A 16,730-nucleotide genomic window follows, 5' to 3' on the forward strand; every position below is an offset into this window, starting at 1 on the left:
TCTGTCCAAGCTCCTTTTAAAGCTATCCAGGTTAGTGGCCATCACCACCTCCTGTGGCAGCATATTCCAAACACCAACCACACGTTGCCTGAAGAAATGTCTCCTTTTATTAGTCCTAATTCCCCCCACCCCCCCAGCATTTTCAATGTATGTCCCCTGGTTTTAGTATTATTTTTTTGGCAGATGTAAAACTCGGTAGGCCCAGGCTAACTATCAGATTTTACTATTTACTCCATATTATTATTATTATTTACTCCTTAGAGCTCAGGGTGGCATACATGGTTGTTCCCTACTCTGTAGATCATCAACAATCCTTGTCCCCAAATGTGTTATCTGCAGTCATTAGGGAATGCAGAATGCAGTATGGAATATTATCTGAGAATTTGTGTGTAGGCAGCAACTGCCTTAATGGCAAACCACCATGAAATTATTATCAGATTAAGAAAGGGTTTGAACAGTTACCACAAATAAGTGGGTGACATTCTAGAACACCAGACAATATTCTTTCAGCACTTTGCCATGCGGCAAATATTATGTCTAGAAACCAACTAGGCGGGTGACCACAACTAGGGTGACCACAATAAGTGGGTGACCATCTTGGTAAGAAGAACTGTTGAGTTCTATTGTTAAACCCTTGGAAGGTTTGACAATAGAGTTGTTTAACAATAGAGGTTCAACAATAGAGTAAGAGTTGTGATCTACTGCCTGTGCTGCGAGAAGAAAAGGTTTTGCCTGCTAAAGGTCCCAGTATATTGTGGGGTTTGAGGTTTTGGGGTCTATAGGTGGAAAATCTCTGGACTCCTGTTTCCAGGTTTCAAAAGAGGCTGTGGAGAGACTGGGTCAAAAGAGAAAGTGTGGCTCCAGGGAGGAGAGCAACCTTGTGTTCAGATAACATCATCATATTTATTAATTTGAATCATATGCAGCTCGCTCTGTGGAAGGTCTCAGTGATAACCATAAATATATAATTACAACAGTGTTAAAAAATTTTGATGTAGCAACCTTCTAATACATATGTGTCAAACTCGCGGCCCTCCAGATGTTATGGACTACAGTTCCCATCATCCCCTGCCAGCATGATGTTGGCAGGGGGTGATGGGAACTGTAGTCCATAACATCTGGAGGGCTGCGAGTTTGACACCTGTGTTCTAATACATTCAACAAAGGTTGGGACAGCACCGCTGCTTCCAATAATCAACAGTCATCAACACCAATCAAAACCGAGACAAAGCAAAAAGACACCAAACAGGAATCAACAAAGCAAGCCAAAAGTAAAAACTGGAAAAGGCTGAAAAGGAGAAGCCAACTTAAGATGGAAATACCGTTATTGTCCTTAACACTAGGCCTGGTGGAATAATTCTGGCCCCTTCCGCACATGCAGAATAATGCACTTTTAATCCACTTTCAATGCACTTGGCAGCTGGATTTTACTATGCAGAATAGCAAAATCCACTTGCAAACAATTGTGAAAGTGGATTGAAAGTGCATTATTCTGCCTGTGCGGAAGGGGCCAGTCTTGCAGGCCCTGTGGAACTGAGCTGGATCCTGCAAGGCCGTGGTCTCATTAGACAGAGCGCTCCAGGGGGCTAGGGCCGAAAAAGCCCTGGCTTTGGTCAAGGACAGAAGGATCATTTTAGGGCAAGAGATCCCCAAGAGAGTTCCATTTCCTGAGCGTACTGCTCTCCGAAGGGTACATTAGGAGAGGCAGTATGGCAGGTACGCCTGCACTTAACAAAGCTTCGGAACAGATGAGTATCGCGGGTGAAGCCATGTTGTAGAGGTCAGTAATGGCCCTTTTTTGTGCCACTGGCCCCGTAGCTGGATCACACAGGGCTCAGGAAGTGGGTCTTTGCAGGCAAGGCTGGGCCGTGAGACCGCTGCTCGTTAATTGGAAGCTTTTAACCTCTGTCTCAAAGGCTCCATTGTGGTCAGGGACGCAAGGCTCAGCAGCCCCAAATGGAGGCTGGGTGCATTTACGATGGGATGGATTTAAAGCCAAAGGTACAACAGACATTCTCTCTCTCTCTCTCTCTCTCTCCCCACCCCCCTCTCTCTCACACACACAGGCATGCCTGCCCCTGCCCTCTCCTGCCCCTGCAAGTACAAGCCTTGTACAATTTCAGTCACTGCCATCATCTTTGGTTTCAAAAGGATCTCAAGACCAGCATATATCATGCAAAAAGTTCATGGCCTTCATTACTGCCATGCAGCCTCAAGGCTTCACATTTTATTGCAGCAGTGGCTTTGGGGGTGGGGCCAATGTTTCCCCAGTGTCCTTTTCCAGATTTAAATTGACCCCTGAATCCCCGCACCGCCACATGATGCCTGCTGGATGACCTTGGGCCAGTCACAGTTTTCTCAGAACTCTCTCAGCCCCACCTACCTCACAAGGTTTATGTTGTGGGAAGAAGGGAAGGTGGTTGAAAGCTGCTTTGTGGCTCCTTTAAAGAGAGGCTGGATGGCCATCTGTCAGGAGTGCTTTGATTGTGTGTTCCTGCATTGCAGGGGGTGGGACTTGATGGCCTTTGGGGGTCTCTTTATGATTCTATGATCCTTAAAGGTAGAGAAAAGTGGGGTATAAAAACCAATTGTTCTTCTCTGAACTGATGCTACCCCATTGTTACTATGAGGATAAAGCAGGAGGAGAAGTATGTGTGCCACTGCGGTCTTCTTGGAGGAAGTAAAAATGAATAAAAATAGAGGGATCTTAACACTAGAGGTTCGTTTTTCAATATTTAAATTATTCTATACCGCTACTTGTCTCCAGTGGGGACCCAAAGGGGTTACAGCATTGTTGTCTCTCTCCTCCATATTATCTTCACAACGACCAACAAAGTGACTTGAAGAAGAAGAGTTGGATTTATATCCCCCCTTTCTCTCCTGCAAGGAGACTCAAAGGGGCTGACAATATCCTGTCCATGTATTCTCGAAGGCTTTCATGGCTGGGTTCAACTGGTTCTGGTGGGTTTTCCGGGCTGTGGGGCCGTGGTCTGGTGGATCTGGCATCTTCAGAGGTGTATCACAGGGGGAAGTCTGTCACACACTGTGTCCAGAGAGAAGGGTGGAACTTGTTGTGCAAAAAACTTGTTACTGCTGCTGCAGGGCATGAAAATGTGAGTCACACCCTGGACTGATAAGCCCCACCCGCAATACAATACTATCAATCACATATTTGCATAACAAGTTCCACCCAAACACTTACTGATTGGTTCCCCACCCTAGGACATGGACAATATATACCCCAAACATTTCCTTCTCTCTGGACACAGTGTGTAACAGACTTCCCCCTGTGATACACCTCTGAAGATGCCAACCACCGATGCAGGCGAAACATTAGGAACAAGATCCACCAGACCATGGCCACACAGCCCAGAAAACCCACCAGAACCAATCTCCTTTCCCTTCCCCCACCCACAACAAACACCTTGTGAGGTAGGTGGGGCTGAAAGAGCTCAGAAGAACTGGGACTAGCCCAAGGTCACCCAGCTTGTGTGCGTTGGAGTGTACAGGCTAATCTGAATCAGTGGCGAAGCCACAAGGGGACGGGGTGTGTGCACGACACACCGGGCGCACCATTTCTAGTCACGTGGGGGCCAGAAAAATCCCCCCTGCCCCCCGCCCCCCCCCCCCCCCACGGCGCATCACCCCACTTACTTTTAGAAATGGAGCAGTCCGGAAGCCTGTTGCCTGGGCCTGGTGGGAACTACATTTCCCAGGAGCCCTTGGAAAATGTAGTTCCCACCAGGCCCAGGCAACGCAGGCAGGTTTCCGGACTGCTCCATTTCTAAAAGTAAGTGAGGTGGGGTGCGCGGAGGGGGATGCGCAGGGGGGGGTGCCGCAGGGGGGCGCAAAAGCCAGAGTGTGCACCGGGCGCACTCTAGTCTAGCTACGCCTCTGATCTGAATTCCCCAGATAAGCCTCCACAGCTCAGGCAGCAGAGTGGGGAATCAAACCCGGTTCCTCCAGATTAGAATACACCTGCTCTTAACCACTACGCCACTGCTGCCACTTGCCCAAATAAGCTTCCATAGCAAAGTAGGTATTTGAAATTGGATGTCCCAGATCCTTGTCTGAAACTCTAGCCACTGCATCACAGCAACTAATGACCCCAGAGAGTCTGAGGCACATACAAAAAGAAAGCTGGAAGGATACCCCAGGATCTCCACCTGTTCAGAGCATGCAACTGGGCAAAAGATTAAAGCCCTGTCCCTTTCACTGACATACAGAAGAGAGAACGCCAGCAAGAGCCACTTCTTCCCCACTGCAGAAGTAAGATCTGACAAGCTGCCAGAATTCCTTCTTTGAGACAATTCTGAAAGGCCAGAGATACATGACTGCCGAAAACAAACCTGATACGAGACAGGCTTTGCAGTTCACAGCGAATGCGTGCCCTCTGTTCTCTCCCAGGGTCAACGCTATCCACCAAGTTCATGCAGGTTTTGCAAGCAATGCAAAAAACCTGAATGACCTGTTTGCCAGAGGCGAGCATGCACTGATGTGCGACAGCAGAGGCAACGAAACTCCCTCGCTTATACACATGCATCACCCTGGAGAAAGGCTGGCATCTCCATTCTGCCACTGACACCCCCATCCCCCTATACCAGATGTCACTGAAGGGCTGCCAGCTCAGGATTGGGAAATTCCTGCAGCTTTGGAGGTGGAGCCCATGTGGTGGCAAGCTTTGGGAGGGGGAGGGAACCAGGTGGAGTGTTACACTGGGTGGAGTGTAATGCCACTTTCTCTAGAGGAACTGATCTGTCGTCTGGGGATCAGGCCCCACCCAAAAGTTATAGCAAATACAGAATAACCTGCACCAAAAATCTTAAAGTACTCAAGTGATACATATTATAAACAAAGTTTTCCAGTCTCAACAAGCAGTCTCACAATTCTTCTAAATTATCCCAAAGCAAATATTGGATGTACACTTCTCCTTCAAACAATCTCATCAGAATTCAAACGAAAGAATCTCATACAAAGCGTGGTAGCCACGTAGACTCAAACGTACAAATATGGTTTAGCCTTGAAGCGGCTGTGCACAAAATTTAAAGGGACCACACGCCAAACCAAGTCACGGAATAGCAAGCCCTCAATTCTGGGATACTTAATCGGGCTGTATTACTCGTAGCTGACACCCCCAGTTGTATATCTACCGCAATGAAAAAAGGGGAGCAGGTGCACCAGTAATAGCAAAGACAGAATAATCTGCACCAAAATACTGAAAGTACCTGAGTACTGTATATTATAAACAAAGTTGTTCAATTCCCAAAAGCATATATCAAGAATAAAACTTCGTTGGTCTCAATAGAATCATAGTTTATCTCCAGACGACAAAGATCAGTTCTCCTGGAGAGAATGGCTGCTTGGAAGGGTGGGCACTATAGCATTGTACCCGGCTAGGGGTCCTCCCCAGCCCAAATCCTGCTCTCCCCAGCCTCTGCTCTCAAATCTCCGAGAAGTTTGGAGAGGATAACCCTACAGTGAGGCCAGAAACGCAGGCCTCTCCCTCTCCTTCCCCCGCGGCTTGCTGTTTTTGCTTCAGCTGCTGGAGCACAGACGTCCCCCCCCCCCAAAAGCTGGCCTTAGAACCCACGGGTCCTGGCTGCCTGCCCGCCTGGCCTTAATCGATACGCTGTGCCGCCACGATGGAGGGAGAGGAGGGTGGGTGGCATTTTGCTGGATTAACCAAAAAAGGACTGTTCAGCGTGATCGTTAATGCTGACCTTGCTTTCTAGCGGGAGCCTTGTTGGTTAGGACTTTCGAGATTCTTCTCTTTTTTTAGCTGCCTTGCTGGAAGGAGAGGGGAGCTGAGGAAAGGGACACAGGATCGAGGGGTCTTGCAGGCCTTGCCAGGTCAACCCCGTGACTCGCTAGGCCAAGAGCCAGGGTCCAAATGATGATAATTGGCAAGGGTTCCAGGTGATATTGAGCTTTTCTGCCCCACATGTCTCCCTCGCCCAAGCTGAGCAACGATGCTCGCAGCGCACACCTGAGGTGTGCAGCACCCAGTGCAAAGTGGATCTGCAACGCCACCTTCTGGCCAGGGCAAAGCAGTGTACCCTGCAACCGTTCATCGACACAGGGGAGATAAACGTCAAGTGTATTACCTATAAGCATTGGTTTCCAAAATACTCCAGACCCAGCCAGTATTTCAGTCTTCAGATCATGGTTTTTGGGTTGTGGTGAGGTTGCTGGGCCCCCATGTGGGCCACAGCTGGATGCGCAGATGTTCTGAAGGGTCCAAGTTGTGAAAAGGTTTCATTGGCTGATTCCTGCACATCATGCTGCTGGGCAGAACTAGAACAAGATTTTCCCCTCTAGTCAGTTGGCAGCTTTAGGGCCAACAGAGGCCTCTGTAAGGTCACCTAGTTTGAGAAAAACCCCTTGGACTTGGGGTCTCTTCTAAGGACTTGATGGGCCTTGGGGTCTCTTCCAACTCCATGATTCTATGATTCTATGAATCTCCTATTCTTATACCAAGGATAATTGCCTGAGTCCTGCCATTAAACACTACCAAAGGCTCTGTTCCACAGGTGTCATTCTTTTTCGCTCTGCCATAGCCGACCCCACATAGTCTGAAAGTGTTTAAATTTAAGATATGCAAGGGGAAAATTAAAAAACATAGTCTGTTAACCGCAAGCGTCGCCAGCAAGTGAAATGTACCCCAGTGCTCATGTGCAATCCTGCGCATTCGCTCACACGGGTATTCGAGAAATGCATCCATCTTCTCCTTCCACTGTTCTAGAATATTAATTTCTAAGAGAAACCGTGGAGCAAGCAGAACCCTGACGGAATGCAATTTTAGCAGTTCGCGCAGACAAAGATTTCAATAAGGCATCCCCCGAAGGAAAAACAGGGCTAGATCTACCATCAGGGCACATACTCCTGTGCTGTTCGTTAGGACTTTGGGTGAGGGGCCAAAGGGGTAAGGGGTGAGGGGTAAAGCATTTGGTTGGCATGCAGAAGGTCCCAGGTTCAATCACCTGCATCTGCAGTTAAAAAGATCAGGTAACAGGTGGTATGAAAGAACTCTACCTGAGACTCCAGAGCAGTCCAAGTAGAGGACATTGACACTGACTGACCAATTTGATTTAGCGTAAGGTAGCTTCACATGCCTTGGAGTACCCTGACTTGGATGGTCCAAGCTAACCTGGGCCCCTTCTGCACAGGCCAATAAACGCAGGCTAACTATGGTATAAAACAGTGATGGCGAACCTATGGCACGGGTGCCAGAGGTGGCACTCGGAGCCCTCTCTGTGGGCACGCACACACAGAGTTCATCGTGGGGGGTGGAAAATCACACACACACACACACACACACACACACACACACACATCTAGGCTGGCCTGGGCCACTGAGCACAACGTGCGCGCACTGTGGTGAGCAGGGAGAACTTGGCTGGCGGGCCTGGTACCTATGCTCCGGGTGGCTGCTGCCTGAGCGGGGGGGAGCAGAGGAGGCAGAGATGCTAGAGAGGCACAGAGCGGTGTGTACGGGACTTGCTGGAGGCTAGAGCAGGCTGGCCCCTGCTCGAGCAGGTGGGGTGGAGGAAGAGGGAGCCAACCAGTTTTTTCTAAACTGAAACCTCAGCATTCAGGTTAAATTGCCAGGTTGGCACTTGGCGATAAATAAGTGGGATTTGGGTTGCAATTTGGGCACTCGGTCTCAAAAAGGTTCGCCATCACTGGTATAAAACCTGTGTTGGGGGGGGGGAACAGAGGCAGAGCAAGGGGAAACTCCGCCCGGGGCGGTGCCACAGCGGCGCCTACCCCCACTCCATCCCAGAACGCTCCCTCTGCCGTGGCTCCGCCTGGGGTGTTGTGCCCCACCCAGTCCCATTGGTGCTACACTACTGGGGGGAACTTCGCACAGATCCCGCTCCTAACGCGAGTTTGTTCCGCGTTCCCCCCCACCTCGGGGTTTTCAAGAATCACACTATCTGCGATTCTTTTGTTTTAATGTGGATTGCAGCTGCAGGCAGAGCGAACAGCTGACCTGGGAAGGGTGTTACTTGGATGTGCCTCCCTTTTTTTTCAGTCCCCGCCTCTCTGCTGCATAGCTACGGAGGGGCACAGGGACAGCAGCATGGATGTGGAGGTCTATGCCTGCCTGGCTTCATAGCTACACAGCGGAGGGAGGTGAGGGGGGGGGGAAGCACCTCCGTAAGAAGGCGCATGCCCCGGCCAATGCGCTCGCTGACCACAGGATGCCCAGCCGTGTGAACGGCCCGGGGCTATGACAGGTTCATTTATCCCGCCTGCAACCCGCTTTACATTTGCTGTCCGGAAAGGGCCCTGATCTTGTCAGATCTCGGAAGCTAAGCAGGGTCGGCCTTGGTTTGTTCTGGGACGGGAAACCGCCAAGAAAGTCCAGGATCGCTGTGCAGAGGCAGGCAACGGCAAACCACCTTGGAACATCCCTTGCCTTGAAAGCCCTACAGGGTTGCCGTAAGTCAGCTAGGACCTGATGGCATTTTTCACGCATGCAGAGCTTCACGTGCAGAACTCCAACTGGTCTGTGGTGGTATCTGAAGTGGAAACTTCCCTGAATCTACATCAGCAAAACAGCCCCTGGCGTTTTCACAGACAGGGCAGTCTGAATGTATCTTCTATATTCTTTTAATGCCTGCGTACGGGTAAGCCAGACACCTTCATCCGTCTTGGTGACGGTGAATACAGAAGTGGTAATTACTGCATTTTAAGAGAAACTCGGCGTCACAGAAGAACAGAATAGCAACACTAACAACGGCGTTCGGCGCACAAAGCTGCGAATGAAGTGCTTTGAACACTTCAGATGCTCTTGGAAATGCTAAGTGCTAGGTGGCATTATACGCCTGATAGGATTACACAGATGTACAACACAACTTTGGGCAGCTGTTGACGCTGTGGCTGTTTGAAGCACAGCGAACCTGGCAAAGGCCTGGAAAGGAAACCGAGAGCGATAGGAAACTAATATGGGGAACTACCAGAAAGCTGCACTGATCAGTCCTCTTCTGAAGGGAAAGAAGCGTCATCCGCACTCTGCGCCCACGTGCACTCTGCACATGCTCCTGGGATCTTCTTTCTCAGGGAGATCCTCCTGTTTTCAGGCTTCTATCTCTGGGGAAAGGCCTTCCTGATTTCGTCTCCATTTTGCCTGGTGGATGTGGCAGAAACTGTTCCTGTTGTGTCCCACTCCCACAAATTTTCCTGCCATAACTAGCCAGTTAGGAGGCCGAATGTCTTTGATTTGCAGATATTTTGCAGTAAGTACCATCAGGTCTTTGTCAAAAAAGAAACCTGTTGTGGCCAGTTGACTGGCGGGCCTGCTCCCAAAGCAGATGCAGCAGCATGCGCCCTCACCACAGTAAATTAATAAAGGACATGGACAGAAGGTGGAGAAGAAGGCCTTTGCAAGCAATGTGGGGCAGTGCCAGAGGGAAAGCAGCTCAGGCTGTGGTCCTTGGTGGGAGAATATCAAAGGGGTGGCTCAGTGGGAGAGCATCTGCTTGGCAGGCAGAAGGTCCCAGGTTCAATCCTCGGCATCTCCACTTAAATGATCAGGTGATGCGGAAGACCTCTGCCTGGAGAGCGGCTGCCAGTCTGAGTAGACAATACAGTTGTCAGTGGACCAAATGGTCTGATTCTGTTTGGCAGGCAGAAGAATCCAGGTTCAACCACCAGCGTCTCCTGTTAGAGCAACTGGGTAGTAGGGAATGTGAAAGGCCTCCACCGGAGCCCCTGGAGAGTAGCTGCCAGTCTGAGCAGACAATGCCGACTCAGTACCAGTTCAAGAGTGGAGATGCTCTCCATGCAACATTATCCCATTTTTTCCTTGAAAAGTACTGGAGGACATGAAGTGCAGATCAGTGGTGAAGCTACAAGGGGACTGGGGTGCGCCATGCACTGGGTGCACGCCTGGGGGGTGCAGAAAATCACCCCAGGCCCCTCCCCCTTCCCCCCGCGGTGCCCCCCACCCCCCTTCCCACACATACCTTAGTTCCTTTCCTTTTTTTTTGAACTTTTCAGGCTGCAAAAGGCCTGTTCACAGTAAAAATGGCCTGAGGAACTACAGTTCCCAGGAGACCTTGGGGCTCACAAGGTCTCCTGGGAAGTACAGTTCCCATCAGGCTGTTTTTACTGTGAACAGGCCTTTTGTAGCCCGAAAAAGTTCTGAAAAAGATAAGGAACTAAGGTAAGTGTGGGAAGGGGGGATGCCGCGGGCTGGCAAAAAATATAGAATGCGCACCGGGTGCAGTTTGGCCCAGCTATGCCTCTGGTGCAGATAAAGCCACATCAGTACCCACACTCCCAGTGAACCTGCAACATACTCCTGTGTGTGTCTGCATGCCACCACCAACAGCCTTAATAGGCAAACTGGAGACCATGGTTTATCCATCCATCGAATTTCTAGCCTACTGTTCCTCTAAAGGTCTCAGTGTCTTACTCATGGTTCTCCCCTCTTCCATTTTGGTCCCCACATAACCCTGTGATGTAGGGATGTGTGTGGGTGCGTGTGTGTGTATGTGTGTAAAGTGCTTTTTGCTTTTAAAACTAATCTCCAGACAATCAGTTCCCTGGAAAAAAATGGCTGCTTTGGAAGGGGCGGATTCGATGTCATTATACCACACTGAAATCCCTCCCCTCCCCCCTTCACCCCAAAATCTCGAGGTATTTCCCACCCCAGAGCTGTCAAGTTGCAGCTGACTCATGGCGGCCCCAGCAAGGTGGTTTCAAGGCAAGGGAGCAGCCGATGTGTTTGCCATCACCTTCCTGTGCACTGCAGGGGTGGTTTGCCATTGCCTTCCTGTGCACGGCAGAAGTGGATTGCCATCGCCTTCCTGTGCATGGCAGAGGTGGTTTGCCATTGCCTTCCTGTGCACGGCAGAAGTCGTTTGCCATCGCCTTCCTGTGCATGGCAGAAGTGATTTGCCATTGCATTCCTGTGCATGGTAGAGGTGGTTTGCCATCGCTTTCCTGTGCATGGCAGAAGTGGATTGCCATCGCCTTTCTGTGCACGGCAGAAGTGGATTGCCATCGCCTTCCTGTGCACGGCAGAGGTGGTTTGCCACCACCTTCCTGTGCACGGCAGAGGTGGTTTGCCACCGCCTTCCTATTCAAAGTCTCCCTCAGTAATCTCTCACCCAAGTACCAAACCTTGATTAGCTTCTGTGATCTGGTGAGATCAGGCTGTCCCAGGCTGCCTTCCCTCTGGGACATAGGCTGGGCAGAGAGAAAATGACCGGCCTGTGGCCAACCAGCCAGTTCACACCCAAGTGGGCATTTGAAGCCAGGTCTCCACGGACGTAGTCTGACATTCTCAGAACGACATCTCAGTGTCTCTCTAGGGTTCCCGGGGACAGTTACTGGAAAGACTGGGCAGGGACAGCTGGGGACATAAAGCTGCCCATCTGGCCCCTTCCCTCTTGCATTCTGACCTGTTCACACGCAGCTGTTAAAAGCATAGCAGCCCTGCCAGAAAACGGAGGCACTCCTACCGGAAAACACAGCACCGGTGCTGACGCCTTGTTTGTTCCCTTCTATCTAATTAACTGCTTCAGCTCTTCCCCAATTAAAGTTTTTCCTTCCCCCCCAACCCCCACCCCCTTCAGACGTGTCACTTTTTGCAAGGAATTGCAAAAGGAGCTCATTAGCAGCCTGACTTGGCCCAATTTATCCCGGCTGTGTCGGGGAGACATGATGTTATTTAAAATGGCAAGAATTGCAGGCGCTGTTCCCAGCAGGTGAGAAACTACGTGCCCAAATGGAGAAATGGTGGAGGGGTGGGCTGCAGAAGACAGCACAGGGCTGCGTAGGCTAGCGGCAGGAGGGGAAGTGGAATGACAGGTATGGACCGCCACGCGGCCTGCACCTTCATCCCGCACTGCCTGTCCCAACAGTCACGTATTTCCCCATGTTTGAACACTATGCTGGTGGCAGGGCTTAGAATCATAGAATCATAGATTTGGAAGAGACCCCATGGGCCATCAAGTCCAACCCCCTGCAATGCAGGCTTCTGCCCACCTTTCTCAGCAGAAGGTCATAGAAACACAGAATTGGAAGATACCTCAAGGGTCATCTAGCTCACACCCTGCACAATGCAAAAAATTCACCACCAGTGAGAGCCAGCGTGGTGTAGGGATTAAGAGCAGGTGCACTCTAATCTGGAGGACTGGATTTGATTCCCTGCTCTGCAACTTGAGCTGTGGAAGCTGATCTGGTGAACCAGATCTGGTGAACCAGATCTGGTGAACCAGATCTGGTGAACCAGATCAGCGTGTGCATTCCAACACATGTCAGCCGGGTGACCTTGGGCTAGTCACAGTTGTTCAGAGCTTTCTCAGTCCCACCCACCTCACAGGGTATTTGTTGTGAGGAGGGAAGGGAAAGGAGATTGTAAGCCCCTTTGAGTCTCCTTACAGGAGAGAAAAGAGGAATGTAAATCCAACTCTTCTTCTACTACTACTACCACAAACCCCTGCTCTATGCCCAGAGGAAGGCAACACATCTTCAGGATCCTTGGCCAATCTAGCCTGGAGGAAAATTCCTTCCTGACCCTAAAGTAGAAGAAGAAGAGTTGGATTTACCGGTATATCCCTCGTTTCTCTCCTGTAAGGTGGTGATCAATCTGCATTACCCTGGGCATGTAAGAAAGGCAAGCCAAGGGCTGTTGCTTCTGAGCAGAACATCCCTCACCACAGTTCTGCCAGTTAATTAGCAGAAGACCAATGACAGGGATCTGTAATCCACTCCAAAACTCTTCTTCGGCCCCTTCTGCACATGCAGAATAATCAATCCCCTTTCACAATTGTTTGCAAGTTCGCAGCTGCAAAGTGCATAGAAAGTGGATTGAAAGTGCGTTACTCTGCTTGTGCGGAAAGGGCTTTTGAAAACCAACTGTTGCCCAAAACTTTTCACTTCTGGTTGCTCAGAGGTGGGCACATTTTTAGGCACAAGGACCATGTGGGTCTCTGACTGCTTTTGAGGGGGTCTATATCTGATGTCAGTTCTTCCTATTTCCAACTCACTACCTAGGGTTGCCAACTGGGTTGGGAAATTCCTGGAGATTTTGGGACAGACCCTTTGGAGGGTAGAATTTGGGGAGGAGAGGGAGTTCAACAGGGACAGGTCACAGTAGAGGGGGGGGGGAGGCTCCCAGCTTCTACACTGGGTGCCAAGAGTGGGTTGCAAAGCCTGTGAAAGTCACTTCCTAATGGCTATCTCTGATCTTTCCAATGCTCCCTTTTGTATTCTGGAAACCAAGATCTGACTCTGGTAGTAGTGTCTTCCGTGTCATACATGAATTGGTATTTTTTCATTCACTGCATATACATGTCGATTAGTAAAAAAAAAATCGTGTGCCCTGATGTTCACTACACTGAGTTTCCTAGAATATTAGAGATTAGAGGGAGTAATAGGTAAGGAGAGAATGGTCAAACGCTGGGACATGACTTCCATATGCCCAGGCTTCCGGAAGGAATTTTCCTCCAGGTCAGATCGGTCAGGGATCCTGGAGGTTTTTTTGCCAGCATGGTGTAGTGGTTGAGAGCACGTGGATTCTAACCTGGAGAACCGGGTTTGATTCCCCCCACTCCTCCACCTGAGTGGCAGAGGCTTATCTGGTCAACCAGATGTGTTTCCATACTCCTACATTCCTGCTGGGTGACCTTGGGCTAGTCACAGTTCTCTCTGAACTCTCTCAGCCCCACCTACCTCACAATGTGTCTGTTGTGGGGAGAGGAAGGGAAAGGAGCTTGTAAGCCACCTTGAGTCTCCTTACAGAAGAGAAAGGTGGGGTATAAATCCAACCTCCTCTTCTTCCTCTTCCCCTTCCCCTTCTCCTTCTCCTTCCCCTTCTTCCCCTTCTTCCCCTTCTTCCCCTTCTTCTTCTTCTTCTTCTTCTTCTTCGCGACATTCCCAACAAATTGGCCATTGCTCCTGACCGATTGTTAAGCAGCTGGAGGACTGGATGTGACCACTCCGTTTCCCCACCTTTGCTGTACACCAGTGTTGTTAACTCTGGCTGGCAGCAGTTCTCCAGAGCTCAGGTAGAGGTCTCTCCCACTCTCAAACCTGAGAGTCTTTCACCTGTGAGTTTATGCATGCAAAGCATGTGCTCCCCCCACCCCCTGCTCCGAGCTCCTCCGGGTTCCTCCATTTCATTCTAAACACTCTGCTTAAAATGTTCAGTCGCTTCATATGGCTGTTTCTGAGGCTGGAAGGTAGGGTTTTAACACACACACACACCACCAATTTCTGCTTTGCTTCTCTAGAGTGGAAGCTAACCTTATAGAAAAGCTCATCTACTGCCTTCAAGACACATCACAGAGAGAGAGACAGAGAGAGAGAGAGAGAGAGACAGAGAGAGACAGAGACAGAGACAGAGACAGAGACAGAGACAGAGAGAGAGGCACACACACACAGGCTCTTAACGTGGAGCTCGGACATGTTTTGGTTGATCAACTCTTGCAAAGCTTATTTCACTTATCTTAGAGGTTTCAAATTCTGACAAAATGCTCTTAGCCGCTTGACATGAGCAGTTATTTATTTACAAAAGAGTCACTGGCAGAGATTCAACAGAGTATTTCAGATCGATATGCCGTAGCTTAAACTGTGGCTATTTTTAAATTTATGTTATTTATAGTCCACCTTTCTCACTTGTGGACTCCAGGCGGATTACACAGAGTGAATCAATACAATCAACAGGATGGGGCGTTCAATAAGCAATGTGATAGGACTAGGGTTTGCAGAACCAGCTTTGGTCCCTCTTTTTTGCTGCTCGTCCTATTTTGAGAAGAATGAGGAGGAGGAGTAAGAGTTGGTTTTTGTACCCTGCTTTTCTCTATTTTTAAGGAGTCTCAGAAAAGGCATACAATTGCTGTCCCTTCTCTTCACCACCGCACAGGAGACACCTTGTCAGACACACGGGGCTGACAGAGTTCCGAGAGAACTGTGACTGGCCCAAGGTCACCCAGCAGGCTTCTTCTTGAGGAACAGGGAAACAAGCCCGGTCCTCCAGATTAGAGTCTGCTGCTCTTAATCACTACGCCACGCTGGAGTTCCGCCGGGACTTGAAGAGGACGCTTCCAAAAGAAGTGCGCATCAGAGTGCAGCCACGATTGTTTACCTGTGGGTTTTATTTCTGTCAAGTCACAGCTGACTTATGGAGACCCTGTATAATTTTCAAGGCAAGAGATTAATGGAGGTGGTTTCCCATTGCCTGCCTCTGCTTCACGACCCTGGTATTCCTTGGAGGTCCCTCATCCAAATAGTAGCCAAGGTTGAGCTAGGTTAGCTTCTGAGATTCCACGAGATCAGGCAAGCCTGGGCTATCCAGGTCAGGACAACAGACATGCATGTCATCAAATTGTAGCTGATTTGTAATGATATCATAGCTCAGGAGTCTGCAACCTGTGGCTCTCCAGATGTTCATGGACTACAGTTACCATCAGCCCCTGCCAGCATAGCTGATTTGATCCAAACAAAGGGTTCTTAAGGCAACTAAGAACCAAATGTGGTTTGCCATTCCCTTCCTCTGCAAAATGACCCTGGCCTTCCTTGATGGTCTCCCATCCACATACTAACCAGGGCTTGCCCTGCTTAGCTTCCCAGATGAGATGAGATGAGATGAGATCAGGCTCGCCTGGGCTATCCCATTCTAAACATCATAGTTATTTAACTTGGCACTAAAGAGAAACAAAAAATTTGACGACCACAGGCCTTGGAACTCTTAACCTCTGAGTAAACATGCCTCAGAACAGGGTTGCAAGTCATTAAAGTCTCTAGGAAACACTGTTGTCAACTTCCAGATGTTGCCTGGAGATCTTTCAGAATGACCACTAATCTCCAGGCAACGAAGACCATCCTGCTGGAGCAAATGCTGCTTTGGAGTGTGGTCATGGCACTATAACCTGCAGAGGTCCCTCCCCTTGTCAAAGTCCATCCTCTCTGTTTCAACCCCCAAATCTCCAGGAATATCCCAACCCAGAAATAGCAACCAGATAGGAGCTGCCATGGCCAACCAGAGGTCTGAGCAGCCCATAGAACACAGGTGTCAAACTTGTGGCCCTCCAGATGTTATGGACTACAGTTCCCATCATCCCCTGCCAGCACGATGCTCGCATGGGATGATGGGAACTGTAGTCCGTGACATCTGGAGGGCCGCGAGTTTGACACCTATGCCATAGAAGCTTGTTCTTTCTCACTTTCCCTCTTAATTGAGGGCAGGACTATGAGCAGGCCAAGGGATGAGTCATTTCCAGGGCCATTCCAGGGGCCCCCTCCCCCAGTCTGCCTCGCCTCTAGGGATATCTGGAAATCAAGTGACAATGCTCCAGGAATCCACACATCTCTATGGTAAAAAAAAAACACCCCATAGAGATTAGCAAATTCCTAGAGCGCCATGATGTCACTTCACTTCTGTGTTCAAACTGGACATGGCATAGCATTGGTGTTCCCTGCCCCCTCAATGGCTCCCAGAGTTATGCTGGCAATCCCAGTTGGCCCTCATCTGAAAAGAATACAGTGGAACCTCGGTTTTCGTTGGTAATCTGTCCGAAAAGAATCGATGAAAATCGAACCGATGAAAGCCGAGGCAAACTTTTCCATAGGAATCAATGTAAATCCAATTAATCCATTCTAGGCACTCCCAAAAACATACCAAAATCACATTTTTTGGTGAATAAACATAGTGTTTAATGCTGAAAACAGTAACAAACAATAACACTAGGGCCAGCTTCAGAGCCAGTGGACCA

The 16,730-nt window shown here is 49.6% G+C and overlaps 2 protein-coding genes across 3 annotated transcripts in view; one reads left to right on the forward strand and one right to left on the reverse strand.

Moving 5' to 3' along the window:
• The window catches only part of MACROD1 (mono-ADP ribosylhydrolase 1), a 419,553-nt gene that overhangs the window by 175,994 nt on the left and 226,829 nt on the right, over window positions 1–16,730 (reverse strand). The window lies entirely within an intron of this gene.
• Window positions 1–16,730, forward strand: part of FLRT1 (fibronectin leucine rich transmembrane protein 1) — a 210,621-nt gene that overhangs the window by 25,382 nt on the left and 168,509 nt on the right. The gene's annotated exons all lie outside the window — the stretch shown is intronic.

This window comes from Sphaerodactylus townsendi, linkage group LG01 (assembly GCF_021028975.2).
Source record: "Sphaerodactylus townsendi isolate TG3544 linkage group LG01, MPM_Stown_v2.3, whole genome shotgun sequence".
Classification (NCBI taxonomy): domain Eukaryota; kingdom Metazoa; phylum Chordata; class Lepidosauria; order Squamata; family Sphaerodactylidae; genus Sphaerodactylus; species Sphaerodactylus townsendi.